Here is a 12,252-nt window from a genome sequence, read left to right on the forward strand (position 1 = left end):
TCCCCATGCTTGTCAATGGGCATAGATTGAAAATTTACAAGAAGCCCCTCTCCAAGCAAGAATTCATTGAAGATCTGAATAAGATAGTGTTGGTAGTGGAACAGGTCTCAGCCTCCACTCCATCCACTCACTGAGAAAAAAGAAAAAATAATAATGACTCTTGTGAAAACCTCTATGAGGCACTTGAGTCCCATCATTGGGTTGAAAACCTCTTTGTAGGTGGCCCAGTGATGAAAAAAACAAAAAAAAAAAGAGAATAAGATCCCTTGGTGAAAATCTCCATTGGTGGGGCCTAGGGTAGGCAAGTAGGGTGAAAACCCCCTGGAGGCACCCTAGTTGTCTTTTCAAAAAAACTCTGTGTTTTTCTGAAGACTGTGCATCCTACAGGTGACCCTATGTGTTCTACAAGAGGCTCCTGTAGAAATCATAGAGAGCCGAAATAGATTTTAAAAATAATTTGAGGAGCTGAGGATTTTTCCTGGAAAGCAGGTAGGTGATCCTAAAACTATTCACCATCCTAACCATCCATCCCACACCTGCACCACTTCATTTCCATCGATTTCTTTCCTTCCTGCAGAAAAAAAGCAGAAACCAGTTTTTAAAAAATAAGGAAATAAAAAGAACAACACCTCCACAACTCACTTGCAGCTTACCAAATCCCTCTCCATTGCCATCAAGATCTTCAGTAGCATCCTCACAGCTCCTATCACAAGCATCAAATAAAAATTTTAGAGGGAGAAGCAAATATAGGAAGGATTTCCTATAGCAACTGATCCCCTTAAAATCAAGCTCCAGCAGCAAAATAGGTGCAGCCACCGGAGTGCAAAAGATGTCCGAAGAAAGATTCAGCTAAAGGGCACTTGTACAAAGCAACTGATCCACATATCAAGAAGCAAAGAGCATATAGCAAAAGGGATACAGGCATGCAGCACTGAAATCCGAGCATGCAACAACAACAGAACCTAACAACACTACAGTACGAGCATTCGACCTGCAGGTAAGTGTCTAACCCGCTCCTCTATTGCATATATATAATTCAAAAAATGCATGAACGAATGGAATGGTTGGGATTAAACCAAAAAGGTGGCTAGTTAACTGGCCACCCTCATCCAGTTTGACTGCGCTCATCCGGAGATCCACCACACGTGTATCTAGTCAACTCACGAAAAATCCAAAAAGACAGGTAGTGGCAGATGTTTGAACTCCAACGCAAATGATGGGAAGTGATTGCAAGCAGAGGGCATGAAGACTCATGATGACACAGCAGTGGGGACCAACGGTCCAAATAATGGCAATGTACCCTTTTCGCCACCTCACATCATCGTCGGAAATATCTCGAGTGAACATAAGTACTCTGCCTCGAACTCATCCACCACCTTTGTTTCCATTTTATCATCATTCCCGCAGCTACAGAAAGCTCCATACCACCTCCATAACCTCAAAACTACCATTCTCTATCGTTTTCAGTCCTCCACCTCTTATCAGGTTCTATAGGAATAGTAACAGTTCTACAAGAGAACCTCCAACCATTTCTACAGGAGGGCCAATAAGCAGGTTTACAGAAGAGAACACGGGGTTTTCATTCAAATTTAGACTTGAAGAGGTAGGCTCGGTACAAACCCACTTTACATATTCATATATACAAGGAGTGATGCTATTTTAAGGAAGGATTAAGCCTAAAAAAGGAGAGGAATTGCATACAAAAGTCTGCATGTTTCTTGAAAAAACACAGTTTTTATCTATTTCCCGTTTCTACAAAAGATGTGTTGTCCCCTTCTCCACCTTGGGTACTCACATATACAAGGAATGATGAAATTTTAGGGAAGAATTAAGCCTGAAGAGAAGAGAAATTGCATTAAAAGAGTTTTCCTGTTTCTTAAAGAAAAACACAATTTTTTCTCTGTTTCCTTTTTATTTTTTGAAAAATTGTTGTCTCCTTCTCCATCTGAGGTATTCCAAAATATTATAAACATAATGATAGGGGGATTCATGGGGAAGGAACCCCTAAATTCAGTCAGGCTCCATGAACATCCTGAGGTAGTAGCCATTTTTACCAGAGCTAATTGGATGCCATTTTTCAAAAAACTTCGAGGGTATGATGAGGAAGTGACTCAACAATTTTCCCTTTCCTTGGTACCCCACTCAAAGACCCATGCCACTACTACTTTCAGGGGTCTCACCATGGAAATCACCCCAGAGTTTATCAGTAGGGTTACCAGTCTTCCACTTGGACTACCCTAGAGCAAAGAAGAAAAGCCACTTGGTCAAGTTGCCAAGAAAACCTTCTTCCAACCAAATGAGCATCCTGTAGAGGACAAAAATGGCCTCAGGAGAACAAGCATACCTTACCCTTAGGATGATGTCAGTTACCAAATTATCAAGTACATTTCCTATGAAGGGAGATATAACATAGTTTATGGTTACCATTTCAGACTTCTGCATGAGCTGAGATATGGCATGGATATTCCCACACCTCAAAAACTTAGTATTCCCTATTTTCTCCTATAGTCCCTTATAGATTATAGCATCAAATTGAAGGCAGGAGGTCCAGACCAATTGGCTCACCATGGACTAATTAAACTACTGGAGGAAGAAGCCCTCCACAACTTCACAATCCGCATAGCCTAGGATATTTTCAGAAATATGACAAGAGAGGATGATATAAAAACCCTCACATATGAGCTCAGTCCTTCTGAAAGTGAGGGGGAAGAACAAAAAGGGGAAGATGAGGAGCAAACCAAAATAGAGGAAGAAGACACCAACACAGAGAAGGACGAACCTGAAATAGGGAAGAAAAAGGGCAAAACAGAGAAGGAAAAACCTGAAACAGAGAAGGGAAAGACCAAAGCAGAGAAGAAGGAACCTAGGACAGAAGAGAAAAAGACTAAATCAGAGAAGAAATAGACTAAATCAGAGAAGAAGAAGACTAAAGTGTAGAAGGCGGAAACTAAACAAGATGAGAAGGAAATCCAAACAGAGCTAGAGGAGACAAAACAAGCAAAGGAAGAAAAGAAGAAAGAAGAAGAAATAGGGGAAAAGAAGATAGAAGCATCTCCTAGGACACTAGAAAGGGAAGTAGAAGCTGTTCTTGCTACACTGAGCACCCTAGTTAAGCCCAAACAAAAGAGAAAAATGCAACCATCAATGTATTTTAGGGCTCGAAAATTTACAAGAATAAAAACAGGGAAGCCACAGCCACCCTCAAAAGAGCCTATCATCATTGAAAATTCCCATACTGTCAGAGGGGAAGAATCACCTTCCAAAAACCCCATCACTTATGAAAGAGGCAGCCCTAGATCTTCCACTTGGAAGGAGAGAATAAAACTACAAGACTCAAAAATAGTCATACAGGAGGTGTAGACTGCTCTACAGGAGACCCTAACAAGGCTATAAGAGACTGAGAAACTTGAGAAAAGGGTAGAAGAACAGACCAAAGGGAAGGATGAGGCATCAGAGATAGTAGAACCTGACCCACAACCTAGTTTAGGCTCCTATTACAACCTTCTTGAAGGAGGAAAAATTATTCCACAGAAATTCGCAATCCCACTTTTACTTAAACTGGAAAAGGAAAGGGTAAGGAGCCATAGATGGATGCATATCGCCAAGTCCAAAAGGGTGGAGGACATTGGACACATGGAGAACAATCTGAGAGAGATGGGTAAGGAATTGAGCACTATAAGACATACAGAAGTAATCAGAAGACCTCACTTGGAAGCAGAAAATGAAATGTTAAGGAAACAACTACAAGAAAGGGAACCACAATTAGCATGCATGGCCAGCTAGGCTATGGAGTCACTACAGTGCAGAATACTAGCCAAATCATATGGAGTATACCTCAAAGACCAGTGGCCACAGTTCTAGATCAAGACTCTGGCACAGAGAGGCACCATGCCTTTTCAGGATTATAAATAGTTCATGGACCTATGTGACGACAGTTCAGCAAAAGACAAGGTAAAATTGGCAAAGTTTTATTTACATAACATGGCCCTCACTAATATGAACCTCTGGGACCCCAATGCTATGTTAGGGGACTTGCAACTGATGGCCATGGCATCATGCATGAGTCATGAGGAGAAAAGGGCCATAGAAATCAAGAAGTTGATGGAAAAAGAACAAAATGAGCCCCTGATGATTAGAGAAGAACCATCAGACCCTATGTCTCTCATTGGCACATGCCAGCTGCTTGCAGCTAATCCTCAAAGGGCCCCTAAGTACATCACTAATCAGGCCTAGGATATTGCACATTTTGAGGACATGGAAAGATTGCTTGGAGATGACTGCATTCATGCCTGTATGAGAAGGTGGAACACACTGCCACATAGCCTACAGATTAGGGAGTATCACTCCCTAGCCAGGATGAAAGAAGCATTAAGGAGAGTGTCATTGTACAAGCACTCTACACAGAGTTTGAGCGCCAATTAGATTGGCCTCAAGTTGAGTCCCCCACTGCTGCTAGGATTGCTAAAGGGCACAAAGGAAGAAGAAGAAATACAACAAAGGGAAGAGGCGGACAGAAGGCTGGATTCCATGATAGGGAAGAGGATCTCACATCAGAGGCATGGGATGTCAGGGAGGCCATCAGGGCCATCAAAGATGAAGAGATGGACTAGTTGCTCAGAGGATGAGCAACACATTCAGTATGGGGTGATGATGAGCCCCATAAATGGGTAATTATATGGGCTCATTTTTCCTCCTAACTCAGCTTAATCCACCATTCTCATTAGTTTATTGCATGTTTTTTATTATATTATGCTAATAGAGTGAATTGGGTTAGTCATTATGCCATGAAGTCTAATGTGTGCTTTATGCATATTTTTGGCCATTTTTGAGATAAATTCAAAGGTTTAATGAGAATTTGGCAACCAATATTCGAGGAAAGCAAGGGACAAGATTTGTAGGAGGGTGTACCCCTCATTTATGATCCCCTACCTTGAATCCTCCTTCAGAAAGCTCGGAGCACAAGCAACCACATCAATGGATCAAAAGGGCAGCCGAGAAAGTGAAGAAGAATTGTTGTCTATCCCTAGTCTTGGGAGCCAAGCCTCCTTGATTTTAGGAGAGCTGTTGGAGGCTCCAGTTGTATAAATAAGAGGGCTTAGGTGCTCAGTAGTTTAATTGGATTTTACTCAAATTTTCACACTTTTTTTGCAGCTCTTGCTCAGATCATTTCCAGCTTACTTTTGTGAACAATTTTATGTAATGTGACTATTATTTTGATAATGGAGATGAAATATTTTTTGAGCCAGCATTGAGTTCCTCCAGGGGGCTAAAGCTCTTGGGTTAGGGCCCAACCCAAGCTACCCAAAACCTCTTCTTTTGTATTTATATGTCTTGTTGCAGTTCATGAATTAGTTGTTATTAGATCGGTTTCTTCCTTGGTAAAATAGGTTGCTTTTTGGTGATTTACATAAGTTGTTTCCATTTCAGTTGCTGAAGTAGGTTAAATAGTGTTAAGGGAAAGATACTAAAGGCCATCAATAGATCCTTGACCTCCTTTCCTCCCTTTGGGCCATGAATTGAGGTCAAGGTCTGCTTGCTACCATAAAAACACAGTTTTGCTTCTTCCATGCAATTTCTAGTGTTACAATTTGATTAAGAGGTTACTACTTTGTTTCAGATCCATTTTGCCATGCTCATTTCTGTTTCAACAATAAATATCTTTCCATGCTTTCCTTCCCATATAGCACTGTTCAACATTTTATTTTCCTAGATCAGAGTTTAGGTCAACATGAGATATAGTTCTATTTTTTTTATAGTACAACTAGTTCTTTTCTTGCTCAGTTTCAGTGTTCGATTTGCAGATCTCTTGCAGTACATCTCTACTCAAAATAATTCAATAAAGAAGCCATCGCCGTCTCTTTTGCTACATGTTTCACAGGTCATTCACATCCCTTCACAAACTAATTTCCGCACATTTCTCATAAGCCTTCCTCTCGTCTCTTGAACAGATCCAACCATCATTTTCTTTCCCAATCATCCTTGATGAACTTCAGAAACCTTAACACATCCATCTAGTCCTCAGCTACCCTTTCCCACCATTTTTTCCACCTTTAAAACTTCTAAAACAGCCCTCGACACCCTCCTGTAGAATTTCCTATATGTGAATTTTTGAAGTTTGATTGCAGGTAAAGCCTGCAGAAGGTTGCCAGAGGCCTCTTAGGACCCTTCCACACCTTCCTACACCTCTGTAAATCTCAAAGTCGCCCTCCATTGCCACATAATCTTTGCCACATCCATAAACGAATAAGTTACATGCACAACAATTTCACAAAAAAATACACAAAAATCCAAAAAAGACAATTTTTCCTCATTTCCTTCTAGAAATTGCTTGAATAGGTGTAGTTTACTTCCTCGGTAGGTAATGGCACTCCTTTGCTAGATTTTCACCTCTCTTATTGCAAAAGTATGGTTAGTCAGTAAATGAGAGTTTGCTAGGTTTATTGCACATTTCAGTCTTCTTTCTCTTTCTGCAAGTAGAATAGCTTCTATAGAGGTAGCTTTCTTTCATCACATTTAAAGCTTCTTCTAGAATTCATACAAGTTGGCTTGAGCTCCTAGTGATCTTGCGCCAGCTGACCAAGTGACAGCCTGCAGTAGGAACTACTACTTGTGCATATAATATCGTCACTTCCAAGTTTTTTATGAACTACCGGGTTGATAAAAGTAAAGTAGGAAGCCCCAGGAGTTGCAGAATTATTGCTGTAATACTGGTGCTCACCAGTCCTGTGTTGTGCTTGCTTCCAATGTTTTTGAAAATGGTACACCCCTATCCAAACCACTGCAACTCCCTGTTATTCTGTCAACTTGAGAGGAAACATTCGTTCTTTCGATGGTTGATCAACTTGATAAGGAAAATATTCTTCCTCTAGTGGTTGATTAGCTTGACGTGGGACATATTGTTCCCCTAGTGATGGTTGATAAGCTTGATAAGGAACATGATTCTTTGGTGGTTGACCCGGTCTATATGGAATATCTCAATCATCATATAGTTGATCATATTTATGGGACACATCCTCTCCCTCATGTGGATGCTCAATTCCATCCCTCCATAGTGGAATACAAAATAAACTTGTAAATCAAGTGAATCATCATCATAAGACTAGTGAATAGTAGATCTAGATACACATTCTTATTTAAGAAATCAACATAGGTGGAAGGTATTGATATGATTTTATAGTAGGAAGCTAGGTAGCATAAGTTGACATGGACCAAGGATTCTAAGTTGAAACATGAAAATAAAACGGTTTTGAGCTCAGGGAAAGATGGGTTGAAGAATAGTGCACCAATAAACATATCAGTCCCTATGTCAACACAAAAGATGATTCAGAATATGATGAAAAGTAAAAGCATTCATCCGCACTCAACAAAAATCATTTTGGAAACCCTATGTTTCTAGTCACAAATCCAAGGGAAAATTTAAATGAAAAACAAGTTGAGACTTGGTAGCTAGGTAACAAAAGTTGACATGGATCAAGGGTTCTAAGTTGAAACATGAAAAGAAAATGGTTTTTAGTTCATGGAATGATAGGTCAAAAAAGAGTGCACTAGTAATGGTATCGGTCCATGTCTTAGCAAAAAAATTGATTCAAAATATAATTAAAGGTAAAATCATTCCTCCTCAATCAATAACAATCAATTTGGAAACCCTAAGGTTCTAGTTAAAAACCCTACGGAAAAGTTAAATGAAAAATAAGTTGACATTTGGCAACTAGGTAGCAGATGTTGACATGGACCAAGGGTTATAATTTGAAACATGAAAATAAAAGTGTTTCGAGCTCAATGAAAGATGGGTCGAAGAAGAGAACACTAGTAAAGGTATCGTTCCTTATGTCAACAAAAATGGCGATTCAAAATATGATGAAAGGTAAAATCATTCTTCCTCAATCAATAAAACTAAATTTGGAAACCATAGCCTTCTATTCACAAACCTTACAAACAATTTAAATGAAAAAAAATTGACATTTGGCAACTCTGTAGCACAAGTTCAAACATCAAAAGAAAAGAGTTTCAAGCTTAGAGAAGGGCGGGTCAAAGAATACTGCACCAGTAAAGGTATTGGTCCCTATGTCAATGAAAAGGGTGATTCAGAGTACGATGAAAGGTAAATGCATTCCTCCTTAATCAATAAAAAAATTAGAAACCCTAAGGTTCTAGTCACAAACCCTAGGGAGAAGTTAAATGGAAAACAAGTTGACATTTGGAAACTAGGTAGAAGAAGTTTACATGGAACAAGGGTTCTATGTTTAAACATTAAAATAAAGGGTTTAGAGCTTACGAAAATATGGATCAAACATGAGAGAAAGTCAGTAAAAGTATTGGTCCCTATCTCGACAAAGAGGATGATTCAGAATATGATGAAAGTTAAAAGCATTCAACATGTATGAATGGTAAAATAATTTTCATGATGATTTGAATTGTATGTATGAGGCACTTGAGTTGATATAATCCCTATGAAACATGTAACTTATGATAAGCATTATATTCTAAGAAAGAGATCAACTGGAAAGAATTTAGGAAAGAAATCAAAAAGACTGTTTCATTTGTAAGAACACTTGAACACATACATTTCCTTTAGGAAAACCAAATGACTCACATACATAAGACAAAGAAAAAAATAAATGGTTAATTGTCACTTTATTTCTAATGTGTGAACAATCAACAAATTTTTTTTATTTAAGGTTTTGTGTATGATTAAACTCCTAAAATTACCTAACGTCATTCCGCTCTAGTAGTAATTGGGCCTTGTGAATATTTTAGAAAAGGGTAATCATGCCATGTCATAAATGTCACTAGCGACGCTTCCAAAAACCAAAAACCAACCAAGGTACGGAGAGGGTGTTAGAGGTCAAACATGCTACGACTACAACACTAAAGATATAGCGATGCTTCTAGTAGACTGAACATGATCACCTCAGGTCTAAGTGCTCATGCACCTCAACCTATAGCAAAATATACCATAATATTTGACCACTAAGTTACCTAGGTCCAGTGTGAATGGATCAATCTCAACTTTTGGTCGTCAGTTTTAGACCCTTAAACCCTACCCCGGGTTGGATGATAACATGAAGATCTGTGATAATCCACCTCTTATGCCTTACCCCCTTCATGGGTTTCTTTCGACATACCATATTTTTCGCTGGATGATGTAGGATTTTAAGCTCTCTAAAAGAAAACTTTCTATATTTCAATATGAAAAACATCCATGAAGGCTTATGTGTTTCCTTTCACCATGGTTTTGATGTGAACTATAAATTATCATGTGGCACCTGCGGAGAATTTAGTGTGTTTAGGTTAATATTTTTTTTATAAAGGCTTTGCTTCACATAGGGTGTGGAACAAAATATAAGCTCAAATAAATTAGGTACAAATATTCTAGAAAGAGGATACCCTTTATACAAAGTTTTAGTGAGCTTAGTGTGTGGGGTAAATGTGTGTGCAAGTGAAATTGTGAGCATACAAAGCGTGAATTGATGTGGATATGTGGTGATTCTTTACAATTCCCTTAATTAAACTATGTGATGTTTGTTATTTGCAAGAAAACAAATGATGTGTGGATGATGAACCACTTACCTCTTTCCTAAGTATACTATGTAAGCATATGTTTGTGTAGAAAATTTCAAAATAAAATATAAAAAATAAATCTACTTGTAATGGTTAGTAAAGGAAATTTCTTAGTAATGATCGTGTGTGCAAGATGAATCTAGTGCACATGCATTTAGTGTTTGAATTGCATGCATGTGAATATGTGGCTCATTATCCCTTAATACCAATCCCCTAATTACACTATGTGATGTTTGTTCCTTGCAAGAAAAGAAATGATGTGTGGATGATGGACCACTTACTTCTTTCCTAATTATACTATGTGAGCATATTTTTCTGTGAAAAATTTTAAAGTGAAATATAAGCTTCAATTACTCTACCTGTAGTGGTTAGTAAAAGAAAGTGGTTAGTAGTGATGGTGTGTGCAAGGTGAATCTAGTGCACATACAAAGTGTTTGAATGCAAGTATGTGGATATGTGGTTCATGATCCTTTAATACGATTCCCCTAATTAAACTATGTGATGGTTGTTCTTTGCAAGAAAATAAACTTCATGTGTGGATAATGGGAAAACTACTTTTCCAAATTATGCCATATGTGAGCTTATAGGAAGACTAAAAATTTGTAATTTGGGGAACATTATATTTCCATTACCAACTAAATTGAATTGCGTAACTTGATTTAGTTAAATAACTAAAACTTGTTGTTTATGCATAAATCATGATTTAACTTCAAGTGATTCCAAAATTGAGAACACCCAATACAGGAATCCCCATGTAAAGGATAAGAAATTTGCAAACTAGTTGAAGGTATGCAATTTATAAAATATTGGCACACTTAAAAATTTATATTTTGTGCTCTAAATATGATGTTATGTTAACAATGAAAAATTAATTCATTTATATATACATTTTAATGATATTTTATAATTTAAGTGTTTAAAAATTTTCATTTCAGATATGTATTATATAGTAATGTGAGGTTAAATATATTTCTATAAACAGTTAATAAAATACAATATTGTCAATTTTTTAAAAATAATTTATTTAAAATTTGTTTTTATAATTTTTCCAATATCATAATTCAAATTTGTTAATTTATATATCAAATTTTGTTAATTTATATTTTTATCTTATTTATATAAAATTATTGTATTTAATTCATTTAATAATGTAAAAAAATAAAAATAAATAAATTAATGAATATATATATATATATATATATATATACCTCCATTTATCCATTTACTAAGTGAAGCATTTGACCTTTTTCAAAATTAGTTCTTCTTAACAATGATTTTTCATTTTTTAAGAGACTATATAAGTCCTAAACTAAAAGTGATTTTTACAACAAAGAACAAGTTATATTTTTGTTCATACATGTCATCCACCAAACATTTGAATTAAAACCTAGTGCCAACTAAAAGTGATTGGGAGAATGTAAAGAAAGAGAAAATTTATGTAAAAATAATAGGCCTTCAGAATAAAATTAGAGGAATTAGAGAGTAAATTTTCAATATATACTTATCTCTCAAGTAATCTAGTCGCACGAGCAATGATCTCTTCTTCACTTCTCGGCATAAAGGGTGTTCGATAAAAATCTAGTTAAAATTTTACTAGTTAATTTATGTTTGAAGCTTTGTTTGGTTTCGGGCAAGTCACATTTACCAAATGAAACATTTGAAGACTTTTTTCAAATTTACTTCTTCTTATCAACAATATTTTATCTCTTCAAAAAACTATATAAATCCCAAACTAAAAGTGATCCATATTATAACAAGGAGGGTAGTATATTTTTGTTCATATATCTCATTTACCAAACATTTCAATTATTTAAATCCAATGTCAATTATTTAAATCTACTCATTTTTATAATAATTTGCAATGTTCTTGAACTGAAGACTAATAGAAATTAAGTTTATATTTTAGATGGAATTATTTCTTAAATAACTTAATGATATGGAAGATATTTTAAATTTGAGAGAATGAGAGATGCTTGAAAAATCAAGCATTTCAGGAAATTTCAGCATAAAAGTTCCCATGAAATTTTCCGAGAATTTTCATGTCATAAACAAATCAAGATCCTTTAAATTTAAAACGAGGTAAATGTCCTAAATAATTTTAAATTGTTTAATTTGCGTATCTCTAAAATATTTTATTATTAAATTGGGTATCGGTGAAATATTTTATTATTAATTTGGGTATTCATCAAATATTTTATTAATTTAATTTACCTACCTTACTCATATGAATTAGAATATGGAAAAATTATTAACGCAATGTAAATCTCAATATTAGTGAAAAATATAAATTAAAAATGTGGGCCCATTTGACATTAATAACCATGTCCCAAAAAACACAAAAAAGTAGATAAATATAAAATATAAAATAGTTAACTAGTTAAAAAGTAGTTAAATATAAAATACAAAATAGTTAAATAGTTAAGAATAAAATATAGTTATAGTTAAATAGCTAAAAGAATTATTCCAAAAAGACAAATTACTAGATTACGGCCAAAAATATAAAATACATAGTGAAATTTAAAATAGTTAAACATAATTAAATATAGAATAGTTAAATATATGTAAATATAAAATAGTTAAAAAAACATATTCAAAAAATGATAAATTACTAGATTCTGCGCAAAAAATTAGAATATATTGTTAAGTATAAAATAATTATATATAGTCAAATATAAAATAGTTAGTTAACTA

This window comes from Pinus tabuliformis, chromosome 7 (assembly GCF_031772625.1).
Source record: "Pinus tabuliformis cultivar Carrire ecotype Pingquan chromosome 7, CPIR1, whole genome shotgun sequence".
Lineage (NCBI taxonomy): Eukaryota > Viridiplantae > Streptophyta > Pinopsida > Pinales > Pinaceae > Pinus > Pinus tabuliformis.